The sequence below is a fragment of the Aedes albopictus genome, chromosome 1, assembly GCF_035046485.1.
Source record: "Aedes albopictus strain Foshan chromosome 1, AalbF5, whole genome shotgun sequence".
Taxonomy (NCBI): Eukaryota; Metazoa; Arthropoda; class Insecta; order Diptera; family Culicidae; genus Aedes; species Aedes albopictus.
The window spans coordinates 275390874-275411071 of NC_085136.1; positions in this window are offsets into that span (position 1 = coordinate 275390874).

A 20198-nucleotide genomic window follows, 5' to 3' on the forward strand; every position below is an offset into this window, starting at 1 on the left:
TAAAGAATGACGACTTTATATTTTGATTGGCTTTGCAGAAAAATGTTGAAAGAAAAACAATGTTTTTAAAGAAAATTCGATATATTCTGCACAACTTTAATAATTATTTTTTTATAGGTTTGAAAAAACAATTACCATTACAACCTAGATAACACCCTTTCTGCAAGGATTCTCATTGAGCTCCTGAAATTTTAAAAGTGATAAAAAAGTGAAAACTATACATATATGAAAGAATTGATCGATTATCTCAAATAATGCTTTAAGTTTTTTTGAAGAAAATCTTTGAAAATTATCTAAAAAACTTCAGAAAATATTCCATAGATTTTTTTCTAACATGCCAATGACTTTCAAATGTATTTTTCAAGAAGTTATAGCTATTTAAATACATTACATTAAAAAAATGAGCTTTAGGATCTGGCACAACCAGTAATTCGTGAGTGTGTTTTCGAAGATAACTCTAGTAGGATTAATTGATTATTTTCAAATCATCTGGAGGAATTTCTGACTGGGATGGCTTCGTGAAAATTTTTTTTTGTGTGAAAATTTATGTGAAAATTATCTGTCTGTTTATCTGAAAATAAAAAACAAATCTGTAAAAAAGTTTTGAAGGAACAATGGGAAAAAATTAGTATTGATGTCCAAAAGAGATGATTTAGATTTTCAGGTAATAATGAATTTCATGTTTCAATAGTTCAATGATTTTGAAAATAGAAATACATTGTCTATTGAATATTCGAGGAAATTACTGGAAAATTTCTAAAAGGGGCTGGGAACCTTTTAACCCTCCTTTGGCACTAGGGTAATTTTTGACCCAAACTGTACACTTCATCAGCAAGCTGTTGCCAGCGTAATGCAAAAGGAAGGTTAAGCAGCTTCTTCTGAAATACTATAATTTGTAAATTTTGTAGAAAATTTCGAAAGAAGCATTCTAATTGGAATCCTATTGCATTTTTTTTAGAATTCCAATATTTTTTTTATGAGACATATTTTGAATCATTTGTTGCAGAAGCTTCTGGGATAGTATTTATTTTTTTTAAATGCTCGATTCTGCTACAAAAAATCCTGGAATATTTCTCAGATAGTTTCTATAGCGAGTTCATCACGGCACTCCTGGAAGAACAAAACAAGGAATCTCTGCGAGGATTCAAAAAGTTATTTTGGATCAATTCTATTGAATATTCAAGTATATAAGAGAAATCACTCAAATCAAGTTTGATTTTTGAAAAATATGGAAACATTTTTGAAACACATTTTGAAGCCTCCTAAATCCATTCAAAAAATACAGACTAGATCCTCAAATTGTCGGATCAGTTATAGGAATAATATTCAGAAAACGCATGTAGAAATTATTGCAAATAAAAACATTCCAAGAAAAATCAGCTAAATAACTGTAATAGAAATCCGAGGAAGTTTCTTGAAAAATTATAGACTGTTTCAGAATTTATAAGCACAACTTTGCATCCCAGCCATTTAGAAATGAATGCAAGAACCAATCTTGGAACCAACTTAATTTTCTCACATATCCTGCTTTAATATATTAACATAAAATACCGGCCATCGAAAGTTACACTTGGATTTTAGTTTGTAAGTTGCAGAGTATTGCTTAGAGGTACCGGAAAAACGATTTGCACAAATTGCACTATTTTTGAAAAAACTATGTAAAAACTCACACTAGGAAAAAATTGAAAAAAAAATACATTCATGACGGTAAACACACATATCTATCGGACAATCATTGGTTTTAGTTTCAAATATAGTTTTTTTTGGAGCTGAAACTTCCACTCAAATAAAAAAAATCGATGTTTCCAAATACCATTTTTTGCAATAGCTGAAACAAGTCGCAAAATTTATACTAGAGCATGTGTAAAACTACAATTCAATTTAATTATAAGTAAAAGCAATGCCTAAGCTTCATTGTGCGTAGAGAAAATATTTTACTGTCGTAGGACCATAGCATAGCATGAATACTTGCACAAATCTTGGGTGGAGTTGCAAAGCTGAATATAACCATTGACATTGTTGTTGTCGCTACTATCAACAATGCTATAGATCCACTCAGCTCCACACACCTGGCCAAGTCCTTGCAAGCATAAGTCATTAGTCCAATCATCAACTTAGAAAGAGCCCAGAACTGAAGCAGCTTCCAATAGATGAACGGACATTGAAAATGTCGAATTTTCAATTTTTATGTATTTCTATAGGATATAAAGAGTGTAATCAGAAAGATCTCACCTAGTTCCAGCACTGCACCTGCATTGATCTGCTTAAAATCAAGAACGCAATCAATAAGGGGCTGTCCATTAATTACGTAAGGGAATTTTCGCGTTTTTCTGACACCCCCTCCCTCCCTTGTAAGATTTTTTGTATGAGAACCCAAAAATGTTTGTATGGCACGTAAGATTTCTCAAACCCCCCTTCCCCCCATAAACCTTTACGTAATTAATGGACAGCCCCTAAGGAAACGTTTTTTTTTATTGTCGTAGGAACATGTTTAATAATTCCAAAATCTGTGGACACATTCCTTAAAAAATAAAAAGAGCTGAATTTTCAAGTTTTCTTAAAAAAAAAAATTAGTGCCCGTAAGCACAGGCTCAATGTTATTTTCCAAATAAAAAACTATAATCAAGTATTTCGAGAAACATGTTTTTGAAGATCTAGTGAGAATTATGATTTCACTGGAGGCATTTTAGAACGATTGTGAAAAAAAATTAAAAGTATTTTTATAGGAAAAATAAACGTGCGGAGATGTGTGAGTTGTTTGCAACCCATTTTGCTTCGGTATTTTCTACGGATACTGTAACTCCATCTGAAGTGGATGCAGCTGTCGTGGACGTACCACGTAGCCTTCTGGATTTAGACACATTCCGAGTTACACCGATTATGGTTTCGAATGCTGCCAAGAAACTGAAATGTTCTTTCTTGCCTGGCCCGGACGGTATCCCCACAGCAGTTTTCTGTCGCTGCATTGCTGCTCTGGAAGCCCCTTTATGTCAAATTTTCAACCAATCATTCGAAGATGCCAATTTCCCTACAATTTGGAAACAATCGTTTATGGTGTCCATTCACAAAAAGGGTGATAAACGTGATGTCAAAAACTATCGAGGAATAACCAATCTTTCTGCCGCCTCCAAATTGTTTGAGATGATCATCAGCGGTGCTATCTTGGACCAGGTTAAATGCTGCATTTCTGCCGACCAGCACTGGTTCTTGCCCGGTCGTTCTGTAACCACGAATCTGCTTGATTTTACCACGACTTGTTTTGAACAATTGGAGAAAGGTGCTCAAGTTGACGTCATCTACACTGATCTCAAGGCAGCGTTTGATTCAATTGATCATGACATTCTTCTGGCGAAACTTTCCAGGCTTGGTATTTCGAGTCGGTTAACTAGTTGGTTTTCTTCCTACTTGAAAGGAAGAACGCTTCGTGTCAAGCTCGATTCTAGTATCTCTTCGTGCTTCACGAGCTCATCAGGTGTTCCTCAAGGAAGCAATTTGGGCCCTATGCTATTTATTCTGTTCTTCAACGATGTGATGCTTATCCTGAGACCCGGCTGTAGGCTTGCTTATGCCGACGACTTAATATTGTACTTTGTAATATGCTCTATCGACGATTGCTTGCATTTACAATCGCTGTTAGACCAATGCGTCGACTGGTGCCATCGAAATAAGCTGACTTTGAGTGTGCCTAAATGCATGATGATGTCCTACTTTCGCAACAAAAGTCCGATCTTGAATGACTACGACATCAATGGCATCGTTCTACAAAGAACCGACAGTTTCAACGATTTAGGCGTGCTGCTGGACCATAAGCTGACCTTCAACCTACACCGAACAAATGTCATTGCAAAAGCAAATCGTCAATTGGGGTTCATCTCTAAGATCTCCCGCGAATTCACCGACCCGTATTGCCTGAAAGCCCTTTACTGTTCGCTCGTACGACCAATTTTGGAAGGCGCCTCGTTAGTGTGGACACCCCACCAATTGACGTGGAGTTTAAAGATGGAAAGTGTACAACGCAGGTTCATCAGAACGGCGCTAAGAAATCTGCCGTGGCGATACCCACTGAACTTGCCACCATACGCAGATCGTTGCAGATTATTGGGAATGGATACGCTCGACTACCGCCGTAAAATACAACAAGCAAAGCTTTTGAGCGGAGAGGTCGACAGCTGTAGGCTTCTGGAGCTTTTGAATATTCGGGTCGCTCCTAGGATGTTACGCGATAGTAATCTGCTACAACCCAGATTCCACCGAACTGCTTTTGGCTTTCACGAACCGATCGCTGTGACGATCCGTACTTTTTCATCCGTCGGACAACTGCACGAGTTTGGTGAATCATCTAACCGGTTTATATCGCGAATAAGGAGTAGGAATGTGTTAGTCTAAGTTTTATTTCATGTAGACAATAGTCCGATGAAAGTATATAAATAAATAAATAAATAAATAAATAAATAAATAAATAAACAAATAAATAAATAAACAATCTTGTATGGATTTCTGTAAAAAAGTGATGTCCCGATTGAAATAAATAAAAAAAAAAATAATGAAATATCAATTGTATTTACCTTTCGGATAGACTGCAGAGAACTACGAGAATGCTTTGATGTAAAGCGGTTGTCTGAACTTTTGCATAAGGAATGTTTCTAGAGCCCATTTAGCACAACTGGTAAACGCTCGGGAATTTAATAAGATCATGCAGTGGGTAACGGGTTTGATTTTCAGTCGGTTCAGGAACTTGTTGTAATAAAAAATCCTATGACTTCCTTGGGCATGGAGTATCTTCATGCCTGAACATCATTGACTATTAGTTAAAGGGCTCAAAGAAAAGAAAAATGAGAAGCAGGCTTTGCCCCGGTTTGGATGTCGTACCAAGAGGAAGAATAGGGACATTGCTGCGTCTCTACTGCATTGCTGAGTAAGAATAGCTGATAATGCAATAGCAAATGAGTAAATACGATTAGTCATGGTCATTCATTATTGAGCTCGTTTCATACTAATTTGTCATTATGTGTCCTTGTTCCACATTCAGAGATTTTTTTTTTATGATGTGCACGTTTACCCAACTCTGAGATATTGCTATGGAAGTCTCACACCATTGAAAAAAAAAATATCAACTTAGATGGACATTATTATCCAATTTTCAGAATTAAAATTGTGGATTCCTAGATTAAAAAGCTCAGAGAAATAATCCAGCTCTTCTTGTATTGTATGTATACCATTTATTTGAATTCTTAACAAATTGAAAATCTCACATTCCAAGGTACCATCTTTGCTTCTTCCGGAAGGCTCCCAGTCATTCAGTGATGGTCACATTATAGGAATGTTCTATCTCCCCCTCCTCATCGGATTTAGTCACAAGCTCGTAGCTTCATACCCCCTACAAAATCTCCATCATCCAACAAGATAACACTCCGCAGCATTATCACTGTCATCGTCGCGCGCGCTCGTTTGCCATCAGCACGTGCATATGACTATGGATGGGTTCTGGTCAGCAGGCAGCCACCAACTAGTGAAGGCGATAATTACTATGATGCTGTGATCCACCTCTTTCATCAGTCAGTCATCGGCGGCGACGGCGGCGCCGGGGTAGGCTCAGCCATTTGATGCCCGCGGGTGATTTATAATGAATTAATAACCGAAGAGCGCGCATTTGTCGTCACACGGCACTAATGCCCCGGCGATGTAGCGGCGATGTGACGCGACGGTTGGCAGCTAGAAGCCAAATTCCTAGTACTATCGCATTTGCATTGAGCAGAGCAGTCGACCAACAGGCATCATCAGAATCGAGTGAGCAGCGGTATCATAAATGTATGCGCTCTGTGAACACATCAAACATTGCATTGCGAGGGGTCAACAGGGGACTGCTGTTGTTGTATATCTGCGCTTGCCAAGGGATAAAATCGGTACAATTGAATTTGACGCGGACCGGACTAGAGGCTAATTCAGCATGTTGATGGGCCTAAGCCACGGTAAGAATCTAGATTTTACTGTTCGTCCACAGTACGTTCCCTTGAACATAATTAAGAACCCGAAGAAAAACTTGATATTCATCCATAAAAAGCGAATGATCATCATCAAGCGCCATTTCAATTAAAACCCAGCATCTAACTTATCTAGGGAGTAGTCACCTCGTCTCCTCGGCCAGCTTCCACGTCCTCATCCCCAACAATCGTTTGAATGAATGTGATTATTGCTGATAATAAAAGTGCCATTATCATAGCAATAATAACAGTCATCATCATCATCATATCGTCATCGTCGACCGGAAAGCATGTGCACTGCGCATGCATGCATGCATTGGTCGACGGGTGCTCTTTTCCTACCTTCGATATGCCTGCCGTGCGCGATGAATGCTATGACGGCATTCGACTTGTGTGCCGCCAGTCACCGACCACCGCATAGTGGTTGAAATGCCAAAGACACCGAGAAATTCTAGGAAAAATCTCAAGAACAATTTCGGAAGAAATCTTCAGAAGAAAAAAAACTAAAATTAATCTCAGGACAATTCTCAGAAAAAAATCCTGGGAAATATCTCAGAAGAAACCCTAGGAAGAATCGAAGGAGTCAAATGTTGAGAAATTTTTGGATGAAACTCTAGAGAGGAAAGACAGGAGAATTCCCTCGATGAACCCCTGGAGGAATCACTGGGGATGTCCCTGAGAAACTGTTTGAGGATATCTCTGGGGAAACTCCTGGTGAAATCCCTAGGAAAATCTCCGAGGGAATTCTTTGAAGGAATCCCTGGAGGAATCACTAGAGGAATATCTGGAGGAATCTTTGGAGGAATCCCTGGAGAAATCCTTGGAGGAACCTCTGGAGGATTATCTGGAAGAATCATTATAAGACTTTCTGGAGGAATATCTGATGAAATCCTTGCAGGCATGAAAGAATCCCTAGAGATCCCAGATGTCTGGAGGAACCATTGGAGGAACTCCATGGATCCATGGAGGATTCACTCGAGTAATCTGCAGTGGAGCCCCTGAAGGAATCCTTGGAGAAATGCTTGAAGAAGTATCTGGCGAAGCCTGCGGAATAACTCCTGGAGGAATCTCTGAATGAATCTTTGGAGGAGTACCTGGAGAAATCCGTGGAGGAATCCCTGGAGGAACTCCTGGAGAAAATTTTTGAAGTAATTCTTGAGGAATTCCAAGAGAAATATCTGGAAGAATTTCCGGACGAATTCTTGGAAAAATTCGGGCAGTAATTCCTGGAGAAATTTTTTGAATACATTCAGTGCTGTCATGGTAAAATCAGAGCTGGTTGCTGAAGGATTGCAAATTACAGCATCCCCTTTACCAACACGGCCCCCAGAAAAGGACTTCTCTATTACATCCAACAAAAAATATTCCGGGAGAACCGCTCCATGCAGTATTATTAAACGAAATGTTTCTGTGACATTTTTGCTGGAATTCCTTTGATCAGGTTTACAAGAATTCTTATTAAAATTTCTAGAAACCTCTACAGCATTACCTCCGTAGACACAGTTAGAAATTCCTTCGGAAATTCTTAGACGGTTTATCAAACATTTAACGCAATTTTTACAGAAAGAAGTTCCTCGCAGAAGTCTTAGAATTATTTTAGCAAGAATTGTATTTGAGATTCCTCTTAGTGAACTTTCAAAATGCATTGCTGTTCATGGATTGGTTTGAAAATGCCTCCGAGGATTCCTCCAGAGATTCTTTAATGAATCCCTCCAGGAATTTGCCATGGCACTCTTTCAGAAGTTTCCTAAGAAGTTTCTCAAAACAATCATCTTGAAACTGGTCTACCAGTTTCCCCAGAAATTTCTTTCGAAATTCCTCTTGGGATTCCTTAAAGGATTGCTAAATAAGGTCATGCTTGTGGTCCGTCATGTATTTTTTCGTACATTTCTGAAGAAATCCTTCCAGAAATATTGCCGGATTCCTCTGGAAATGCCTGTACGAGTTCAGAAACCTGTCCAAAAAACTTTATCAGAAATTGCCGTTTGATTTTTTCAAAGGTTTCTTCTGGTATTGCTCTATTTGTTGAGGAATTTTGTTTTGGATGTTTATTTGGAAATTCCTCTATAATTCTAAGAGTTATTTCTGGAAGATCCTCTAGGGGTTCTTCCTTTCAGTTTTTCAGACAATCTTCCAAAATATTCCTAAATTTTCCCTAAGTTTCTCAAAAAATTGTTCGACAAATACATTTAGTGATTTCTGTGGAAATTCCTACAAGATTTTTATTTTTAAGAAATTGCTCTTGCTGTTCCACCAGAAAAATCTGCTGGGACGTTTTTGAAGGTACCTACAGAAATTGTTTAGTTATTTCTGTAGGGATTATTAGGAAGTTCTTCCAGAAATTTCACAAAAATTGCTGAATAATTCTTCCAGGAATCCCCGAAGGAGTTTCTAAGAAATCCCTGAAGGATTCTGAATGAAATCCCCTTAAAACTTCTGCTGATACCTATGGAAATCTGCAAGAAGTCTCTGGAAATAAAACATATCGTATTAAAGAAATTTCAGAAGCAATCCCAGCAGGAATTTATGAACAAAATCCTGAAGATATAGCCGAAAAAATCTTCAGTAGAACATCATTTTTCCATAGCATCTCCATAGTGGCATTTTCAAGGAATTTATCAAGAAGATTGTCTATGACTGCCTGCCGAGGGGGGGGGGGTGTGTTCTCCAGCTCTGATATAATTTTGATGATCCTTTCAAAAACTGCAGGGGTTGTTTAAAAATACCTCTAGAATTGTTTATTTTTTCTGCAGGATTTCCTTCTGAAATTGTTAAGACCCCTAAACCCCACCCGCTCCCTCAGTGCACGGCCTTGTCACCAGGAGCTCCTTCGAGGATTCTTTCAGAAAATCCTCCAGAGATCCCTCAGAAATAATAAATGGATTTCTTCAAGACTTTCTCCAGTACCTTTGCCTGCGATATCTACTGATTTTTTTTAAGAGAATATCCCTCCAGAAGTTTCTCAAGCATTTTTTCCCTGGAGCTTTCATAGTTCCCCCCCAATTCTCTCATGTTTTTTATTCTGAAAATTTTGTTTTTTTTAGGATCCCTGGGATTATCTAAGGCATTTATTCATGAATTGTTGAAGTGGTTACTTTAGGAATTTTCAACCAGTAATTCCCCAAAAAATGTTTAAGAATTTCTTCTACGAGTTTCCAAAGGTTTTTCTAGGAGTTTTAAGAGGATTTTAATAAAAAAAAAATCCTCCAGGGATTTATTAGATATTACTTCGGGAATTCTTTGAAGAATTCTTCAGTGGTTTATGTTCAATTTCTGGAAAAAGACATCTTAAAAATTTCTAGAGTAATATCTGAACAATTTCTGTAGGCATCACTCAAGACGTCCCAGGACAATTTTCTGACGGAACAGAAACAGCAATTTCTTGAAAGTAAAAAAAAAACTTGTTGGAATTTCTGCAGACATCACTGAATGAAGTTCACGAAAAAAATATTTATGAAATCTAGAGAAAAATTTCCAAGGCAATCCATGTAAGTTTTGTTAAGGAATTTTTGGAAGATTTCCCGAAAAACTCTATGAAAGAGCTTTTGAAAAATCGCTTTCTAATATTCCTGAAGCCATCCATAACATTCTAAAAAAGTCTCTGAAAATAAAAATATAATGGATTTCCTCAAGATTTTCACCAGTACTGCGATTTCTATATTTTTTTTAAATAGATTCCTTAAAAATTCCTTAACTTATTTTTCCTCGAATATCCCTCCATTTTTCCCTCAGAATTACCAGCCTCCATAGTTCACTTAAGATCTTTATTCTGAGAATTAAAGGGGTATCAGGTGTTTTTTCAGGCATTCTATCAAGCTTTATCTTAGGCATTCAGCCATGAATTGCTCAAGTGATTACTTCGGAAATTGCTTCAGGATTTTTTTGTCCAGCAATTCCCTAAAAAATGCCGAAGAATTTCTTCTATGAGTTTCCGAAGGTATCTTCAAGAGTTTTCAGGGGATTTTAATAAAAAACCTCTAGGGATTTATTAGAAAATCCTTCGGGGATTAATTGAAGAATTCTTCAGTAACTTCAGTGCAATTTCTGGAAGAACATCCTAAAAATCCCTAGAGGAATATCTGAACAATTTCTGTAGGCCTCTCCCAAGACGTCCTAGGAGATTTGTTTGATGTAACTGCAGGAGCATTTTCTTGAAAATAAAAAAAAAACTTGTAGGAATTTCTGCAGAAGTCACTTATTGAATGTCTCGAAGAATTTTTTGAGAATTCTTGGGAAAACTTTCCGACGCAATCTTTGTAAGATTTCTATTTCTTAAGAAATCTTACAGGGAATCTTTTACTATTCCGACTTACGTCGGAATTTTTTCCTGAGGTTTCTCAAAAAAATCTTCGAGAAATTCTATCTATGATTTCTCTGTGATTATTTTGGAAGATTTTCTAAAAAACTCAATGGAAGAACTTTCGAAAAAAACATTTTCAGGCATTTCAGCCTGAAGCAATCTGTAAAATTCTGAAGATGTCTCTGCAGGAATTTCTGAACAAAACCCTTGAGAAATTACTGAAAAAATCTTCAGTAGAATCCCTGGCAGAACATTTGAATGAATCTACGCAGAAATTTTTGAAGAAATCCATCCCTGGAGAAAAATTGGAGAATATTTTTAAATGAATTTATTAGGGAATTAGTAAAGTTATATTTGTTGGAATTTCAGTAGGAACACATAGAATTCTATTTCTATCTGGGAATATCTCAAGCAGCCCCTTTAGAAATTTCCGTAAGAGTTCCTGAAAGAATTTGTGAAAAAAAATCGACAGAGGATTTTCTGTAAGAAATCTTGGTATATGCTAAGACTAAATTCAACGAGTTATATATGAAGAAATATTTGGAATTTGGGAAGAAATCTTCAATTTCTTCGGACTTGTTTACTCTGAGAAAATTTATGGGGAAATCTCATAAAAAATTTCAAAATGAATCGCTAGAAGAATCTCTGAAGGAATCTTTCTAAAATTTTCTGGAGTCTGTGAAAGGTTTTATAAAGTTTACTGGAGAAATTTCTGGAGAAACCTTTGATTTTCATAAAGAATGACAATTTTTCTGAATAAATCCGTGGATGAAAGAATACTCCTACGGATTCCTGAAAAAAATATGTTGAATTTTCATATTTTTTTTCACTGAAGTCTATCTAGAGAAATATTTGAAGAATTTTCTGGGAGACTCTCTAACAAAAATTTAGAATTAACTTCTAGATTCCAAACTGATCCATGGAAGATGCTCTAAAGAAATATCAAAGAAAATCTGTAGTAGACTTTATGAAAGCAATTGCTGGAAGATTTTCACAATATTTCCAGGGAAAGTTTTATAAAAAGCTCCCTAATTAATTTCTGGGGTTATTGCAGGAAATTTTCTGAAAATTCTATGGAAGATTTTCTGGAGGAATCGCTGGAGGGGGTTTTCAAGAAATACCTAGAGAATTTTTTGATTTTTATTTTTTTTTTTATTTTTTTTTGTGTGGAGTTTTTGATGAATTTCTGAAGATATTCTTTAGAAACTTTGTTTTCCTTCGAAAGATACCACGTACGTATCGGAAATGCTTCATTTCGGAGTTATCAGTTTGGTTCCACTAGAGACTAGATGGCGAGTCTGGCCTTCAGTGCATTTGAAAGTAACGTTGTTTCCATCATTTCCACCAGTGACTTCCACCTTTTCATAAGCAGTACGGAATTTGACCGGCTTTGACACTTCCTTCCCACTGTTCACTACCGTTGCGTGTGTAGGATGCTTTACTGAACGGTGGGAGGTCATGAACTTGGCTCAACTCCCATACGCATGGCCGGGAAGAGGACCCCACGAACTTATATCACAGATCTACTTATGTTCACAAATCATGGAGGACTGCTGCTGCTGCTGCTGCATCGCAACCTCACTCTTGAGAAGTTCTACGGTATCATTCTGCCTTCTTGGTCAGGGGTCTTCCCCGTACGATTGCGTGATTAAGTTTATTAGCCTTCTTCACAAGCTCTGTTCCTCGCATCATATGGATTGTGAACTTATGCAAATTTGCCGGCGGCGGCGGGTGGCAGCCCATTATGATTCGCGGTGGTCAAATGTGACTTCGAAGACTTGAATTACGGCGCCTTATGGATGCTAGATTATTTGTGCAACAGAGAAGAAGCTGACGAGAGGGATGATAATGATGCCAATGAAACCTGATGATGACGACGACGATGCTGATGATGACGGTGCTAGTGGGGGTGAGGGGATGCTCTGTGTTTCGAAATATTTTCCCCAGCTTTATGACTAATCAGGGAGCGCATTGACCTGTGCTGGTCGATGAATGACTGGGAGCTGGGACCTGCTGCTATTCTAAGGGATTGGAGCAGGAGCTTTGCCCCTGGGGGGTTTCGAATTCCTCCTTGAATGTATGTGACTCACTCTGTCTAACTTAACTTAATTGAAACAGGAGGGATCATGCTAGATGACTAATGGAAGAATTTATTGGATTCGTGTCATTGGCATTCATTAAATGGGATTATGTGCTTTGTTAATATGTTCATTAATCACGATCGTCTATGCTTTTCTATGTATTTATTTTGATGTTTCTGAACGATCAATTATTTTATCTTTAACTTCAATTTGATTCCTTTAAAAATTTTATTTCATGATTTTGCATAAATATGATGGATAAATGCAAAGAAATACCATAGTGCACTCACATATTTGTGAGAGATTTTATTTAGATTAAAGCCATAAAAAACTTAGCTTCTGGATTTTTTCTTTGTTTTTTTATTTTTTTTATTTATACAAAAGTATTTTTAAATATAATCCTATACCTAGTTCATAAAACCTATAAGCTTGCAGAGAGTTTTATTCAGAAATAATTTGAGCTATCCTTTTTGTTTACCCTTTGATTCTTCAGAAACTTGATGAACGTCAATTTATTGCAGAAGTCGAAGAGAATCATAACACACTTCCGTAAAGAATGAATATTACAGGTTTTCTTCAAAACTCTGCTTCAAAAACCACTAAATATTTTTAAAGCAAAGGGCGGAAAAAATACTGCAGCTACCATTTTTTTCGAATGAATTTGTCCACATGTTTCAAAAAAACAGAAAATGGAAGGTTAAGACAATAATGATAATTGAAGAACCGTAACAGGAATTTCTGAAAGAATATTTTAAAGAAATTTGCAAATCTATCCATTAAGCAATTTTGGAAGGATGTCATGGAAGCTTTTCTGTAGAACTAATCAGTGGAAGGTTTTCTGAGAAACTCTCTGCTGGGATTTTTATAGAGAATCCATAAAGAAACTTTGTTTTTGAGAAATATCAGAAGGAAACTTTAGAGAAATTTCCGAAGATTTTATGGAATAATTTCAGAAGCAATCCACGCAAGATTTACATACAGAATTACAGCTACAATAATAGAATAAACCATGAAAGATTTCTGAATGGAATCCCAAGAAGATTTTTCTGAGGTATTCATGTAGCAATCTCGGAAGTAATCTATAGGAATTCCTTTGAGATTTTATGAAGAGAATCATTGAAGGTGTTTCTTAGGGAATCTTTGGGAGCAATTTTGAAGAAAACTTTGAAAGAATTTATGAAGAAGTTTTTGTAAGATTTTATTAGACAATTCCTGGTAGAATTTCTAAAAGAATTTAAAGGGGAATTTCTAGAATAACGGTTGAAAGAATTTCTTAAAGAATTCATGAAAGATTTTGAAGAGTTTACTGACGAAATTTCAGAAGGAATCCCTGAAAAATGCTCTGTAAGAATCTCTTACGAACTCTTCAGATTCTTGCCTTTCTCATACACTAAGTATACAAGAAAGCCTTTATGTTCACTCAAAAAGCGATTTTTCGAAAAAAAAGGCTCGGAGGATCAAGTCGCATATACCAATCGACTCAGTTCGACGATTTGAGATAATGTCTGTATGTGTGTATGTATGTATGTCAGTGCGCAAAATAAGTTCACTCACTTATAAGGCACTTCTCATTGGCCGATTTTTTAGATTATAGCTCGAATCGAACCGGAATTTTACCACATTGTTTGCTATTAAAAATAGCCCAGATCGATCAAGGCGTTCCGGAGTTATGGCCATTTCAGTGATCCGGACCGGCACCGGTAGAACTGGCCCTATATAAAACTGAAACTAGCCCCATCATGCGACACATCAAACTGCGGTTATTTTTAAAAACCTGACAGATGACGAATTTGTGCGGAAATCAACACTGTTTAATGGTGTTTTAGGCTCTAAAACCATGCAATATGGGTATATTTGGTATGGGGAAGATGTCCGGAGTCCAAAAATACGACCAAAATATCCAAGATGGGGTCTCCAGTTGGTAAAGTGGTTAAGCGGATCGCCAATCCGGAGACGGCAGGTTTGATTCCCGTTCCGGTTGGGAAAATTTTCTCGACTCCCTGGGCATAATGTATCATTGTACTTGCCTCATAATGTACAAATTCATGCAATGGCAGGCAAAGAAATGTGAAGTGTTATTCACAGTTATTCACTGTGGAAGTGCTCAAAGAATACTAAGTTGAAACGAGGCAGGCCAAGTCCCAGTGAGGACGTTGATCTATAAAGAAGAAGAAGAAGATTCAAGATGGCGGCTATTGAATGGTGTTTTAAGCTCTAAAACATGCGGTATGGGTATATTTGGTATGGGGAAGATGTCCGGAGTAGAAAAATGGTGACCAGAAAGTACAAGATTGCGGTCAAAAATTCAAGATGACGGCTGTTTTATGGAAGCCTATAGGCTCTTAAAGCATGCAGTATGGTTATATTTGATATGGGATAGATTTCTCTCTCTCTTCTTGGCGTAACGTCCTCACTGAGACAAAGCCTGCTTCTCAGCTTAGTGTTCTATGAGCACTTCCACAGTTATTAACTGAGAGCTTCCTCTGCCAATGACCATTTTGCATGTGTATATCGATACTCTATGCCCAAGGAAGTCAAGGAAATTTACTTTACGAAAAGATCCTGGACCGACCGAGAATCGAACCCGTCACCCTCAGCATGGTCATGCTGAATACCCGTGCGTTTACCGCCTCGGCTATATGGGCCCTTATGGGATAGATTTCTGGGCTCCAAAACTGGCGACCAAAATATCCAAGACAGTGGTCTAAAATCCAGGATGGCGACTTCCAGTTCCAGATGGCGGGTTTTATGAGAGCTTTTAGGCTCTAAATCCATGCAAAATTGGTATATTTGGTGTGGAGAAAATGTCCGGAGTTTAAAAATGGTGAACAGGAATTAAAGATGGCCGTATAAATACCAAGATGGCGGCTCCAAATTCAAGATTGCGGCTATTTAATGTTTTTAGGCCACAATATCCAAGATGGCAATCCAAAATCTAAGATGGCGTCCCAAAACTCATGATGGTGGATTTTCAATGGTGTTTAAGCTAATCATTCAATATAGGTATATTTGGTATAGAAAGGATTTCCACAGTCTTAAAATAGCAACCAAAATATCCAAGATGGCAGCTGCTTAATGGTGTTTTAGGCTCTAAACCATTTTATATGGGTATATCTGGTATAGAGAAGAAGGCTGGAGTTCAAAAATGGCGACCACAATTTACAGGATGACGGACTAAAATCCAAAATGGTGGTTCAAACTTCAAGATTGCAGCTTTGATAGTTTGAGGCTCAAACATCAACCAAAAAATGATATAATTTCACTTGAGATTTGTTGAAATGGATTTTTGAAGGCACGAGAAAGGCGCCATCATCGCTAGGTCAATTCGGTTTTTTTAATTGCATACTTTAAAATAATGAAAAAATGTTATAGAATCTTGAGATACATTGAGATAAACCTTCTGTAAAACTTCCATTTCCGGAAGAATTTCCAAAGCAATTCCTAGAGATTTTGTTTCGAAAAATCTATGGAAGGTTTTTAAAGGGAATCCTTCAAGAAATTTCTGAAGAGAATCATCGAAAAATTTCCAAAGTTATCAATAATTAAAGATTTCCTTAAACAGTTCTTTAAAAATGTGTGGAGAATCTGTAGGCGAGTTTCTGAGAATATTTTTGAAGAATACTTCCAAATAAAGTTCTTGAAGAAATGCCTGTTAGAGTTCCTGGAGCAATCCCTGGAGAAACTTCAAAATAAATTTTTGGAAGAACTTCTCAAAATTTCCCGGACGAAGTTCTGTAAAGTTTACAAAACGATTCACTAGGAAAATTTCTAAATAAGTATTTTAAGAAATGTCTAAAGAAATTTCATTTCATTTCATTTCATTTGGGTATATTTGGTATGAGGAAGTTGTCTGGAGTAAAAAAATGACAATCAGAATATCCAAGATGGCGTCTCAAAATTCAATATAACTGCAGTTCAATGGAGATTTAGGTTTTAATATCATGTAATATGGGTTTTTTTAATATGTAGAAGACGTCCGAAGTTCAAAATGGCGACCGGAATATCCAAGACGGTGGCTCCAAATTCAAGATGGTTTAATTGAGTTTTATGCTCTAAAATCATGCAAAGAGGTATAAATGGTATGGAGAATATGTCTGGGCTTCGGAGTTCAATAATAGCGGCCATAACATTCAAGATGGCGATCCAAAATCTATGATGGCGTCCCAAAACTCATGATGGAGACTTTTCAATGGTGTTCTAAGCCAATCATTCAATATGGATATATTTGGTATAGAAAGGATTGCCAGAGTCTCATAATAGCAACCAAATTATCCAAGATGGCAGCTGCTTAATGGTGTTTTAGGCTCTAAACCATTCAATATGGATATATCTAGTATGGGAGGGAATCCTTCAAGAAATTTCTGAAGAAAATCATCGAAAAATTTCCAAAGTAATCAATCATTAAAGTTTTCCTTAAACAGTTCTTTGAAAATGTGTGGAAAAATGGCTGGTGGAATTTATAATAGAATCTGTAGGCGAGTTTCTGAGAATATTTCTGAAGAATATTTCCAAATAAAGTTCTTGAAGAAATGCCTGTTAGAGTTTCTGGAGCAATCCCTGGAGAAACTTCAAAAATAATTTTTGGAAGAACTTCTGAAAATTTTCCGGACGAAGTTCTGGAAAGTTTACAAAACGATTCACTAGGAAAATTTCTAAATAAGTATTTTAAGAAATGTCTAAAGAAATCCCTCGCGGATTTTCTGAATAAAAAAAATACCTGGAGAAGTTCTGAAGAAGTACATGCAGGGTTTTCTAAAAATTCCTCCTGGAATTCCTCCTGAAATTCCTCCTGGAATTCCTCCAGGAATTCCTCCAGGAATTCCTCCTGGAATTCCCCCAGGAATTCCCCCAGGAATTCCGCCTGGAATTCCCCCAGGAATTCCTCCTGGAATTCCCCCAGCAATTCCTCCAGGAATTTCCCCAGGAAATCTTCAGAAATTCTACCAGGAATTCTTCTGGAACTCCTATTATTTTTGAAATTCCTCTTGGAATTATTTTTGGAATTCCTCCTGGAATTCCTCTGGTATTCCTCCAGGACATCCTCCTGAAATTCCTCCACGAATTCTTCCTGGAATTCCTCCAGGAATTACTCCAGGAATTACTCCAGGAATAACTTCAGGAGTTCTTCCAATAATTCCTGCAGGAATTCCTCCAGGAATCCCTCCAGGAATTCCTCCAGGAATTCCTCCTGGAATTCTCCTACGAATTCGTCCTGAAATTCCCCCAGGAATTCCTCTTGGAGTTCCTCCTGGAATTCCTCCAGGAGTACCTCCTAGAATTCTTCCTGGAGTTCCTCCTTGCAATCTTCCTGGAATTTCTCCTGAAATTCCTCCTGGAATTCCTCCTGGAATTCCTCCTGGAATTCTTCCAGGAATTCCTCCTTCAATTCCCCCAGGATTTACTCCTGAAATTTCCCCAGGTATTCTTTAAGAACTCTTATTATTTTTTTAATTCGTCCTGGAATTATTTTTGGAATTCCTTCTTGAATTCCTCTGGAAGTCCTCCAAGAATTCCTCCTTGAATTCCTCTAGAATTTTCTCCTGGAATTCCTCCAGAAATCTCTCCTGGAATTCCTCCTGGAATTACTCCAGAAATTTCTCCTGGAATTCCTCCTGGAATTCCTCCAGGAATTCCTCCAGGAATTCCTCCTGGAATTCCTCCTGGAATTCCTCCTGGAATTCCTCCTGGAATTCCTCCTGGAATTCCTCCTGAAATTCCTCCTGGAATTCCTCCTGGAATTCCTCCTGGAATTCCTCCTGGAATTCCTCCTGGAATTCCTCCTGGAATTCCTCCTGGAATTCCTCCTGGAATTCCTCCTGGAATTCCTCCTGGAATTCCTCCTGGAATTCCTCCTAGAAATCGTTCTGGAATTCCTCCCGGATTTCCTCCTGGAATTTCTCGTGGATTTTTTTCTAGAATTCCTTCAGGAATTCTTCCTGGAATTCCTCCAGGAACTCCTCCTGGAATTCCTCCTGGAATTCCTCCAGGAATTCTTCCTGGAATTTCTCCAGGAATTCCTCCGGGAATTCCTCCAGGAATTCCTCCTGGAGTTCCTCCAGGAATTCCTCCTGGAATTCCTCCTGGAATTCCTACAGGAATTCCTCCTGGAATTCCTCCAGGAATTCCTCCTGGAATACCTCTAGGAATTCCTCCTGGAATTCCTCCAGAAATTCCCTCTGGAATTCCTCCAGAAATTCCTTCTGGAATTCCTCCAGAAATTCCTCTAGGAATTCCTCTATGAATTTCTCCAGGAATTCCCCAAGGAATTCCTTCTGCAATTCCTCTAGGAATTCCTCCAGGAATTCCTCCTGGAATTCCTCCAGGAATTCCTCCAGGAATTCCTCCTGGAATTCCTCCAGGAATTCCTCGTGGAATTCCTCCTGGAATTCCTCGTGGAATTCCTCCTGGAATTCCTTCTGGAATTCCTCCAGGAATTCCTCCTGGAAATCCTCCAGGAATTCCTCCAGGAATTCCTCCAGGAATTCCTCCTGGAATCCCCAGGGATTCCTCCTGGAATTCCTCCAGGAATTCCTCCTGGAATTCCTGCAGGAATTCCTCCTGGAATTCCTGCAGGAATTCCTCCTGGAATTCCTGCAGGAATTCCTCCTGGAATTCCTGCAGGAATTCCTCCTGGAATTCCTCCAGGAATTCCTCCTGGAATTCCTCCAGGAATTCCTCCTGGAATTCCTCCAGGAATTCCTCCTGGAATTCCTCCAGGAATTCCTCCTGGAATTCCTCCAGGAATTCCTCCTGGAATTCCTCCAGGAATTCCTCCTGGAATTCCTCCAGGAATTCCTCCTGGAATTCCTCCAGGAATTCCTCCTGGAATTCCTCCAGGAATTCCTCCTGGAATTCCTCCAGGAATTCCTCCTGGAATTCCTCCAGGAATTCCTCCTGGAATTCCTCCAGGAATTCCTCCTGGAATTCCTCCAGGAATTCCTCCTGGAATTCCTCCAGGAATTCCTCCTGGAATTCCTCCAGGAATTCCTCCTGGAATTCCTCCAGGAATTCCTCCTGGAATTCCTCCAGGAATTCCTCCTGGAATTCCTCCAGGAATTCCTCCTGGAATTCCTCCAGGAATTCCTCCTGGAATTCCTCCAGGAATTCCTCCTGGAATTCCTCCAGGAATTCCTTCTGGAATTCCTCCAGGAATTCCTCCTGGAATTCCTCCAGGAATTCCTCCTGTAATTCCTCCAGGAATTCCTCCTGGAATTCCTCCAGGAATTCCTCCTGGAATTCCTCCAGGAATTCCTCCTGGAATTCCTCCAAGAATTCCTCGTGGAATTCTTCCTGGAATTCCTCCAGGAATTCCTCCTGGAATTCCTCCAGGAATTCCTCTTGGAATTCCTCCAGGAATTCCTCCAGGAATTCCTCCTGGAATTCCTCCAGGAAATCCTCCTGGAATACCTCTAGGAATTCCTCCTGGAATTCCTCCAGAAATTCCTTCTGGAATTCCTCCAGAAATTCCTTCTGGAATTCCTCCAGAAATTCCTCTAGGAATTCCTCTATGAGTTCCTCCAGGAATTCCCCAAGGAATTCCTTCTGCAATTCCTCTAGGAATTCCTCCTGGAATTCCTCATGGAATTCCTCATGGAATTCCTCATGGAATTCCTCATGGAATTCCTAATGGAATTCCTCATGGAATTCCTCATGGAATTCCTCATGGAATTCCTCATGGAATTCCTCCTGGAATTCCTTCTGGAACACCTTTTGGAATTTCTCCTGGATTTCGTCCTGGATTTTCTCCAGGAATTACTCCGGGAGTTTATCTGAAAATATCTTGATTAATTATCTCCAGTGATTCCCTGGTATTCCCTTCACGAATTGCGCTGGAAA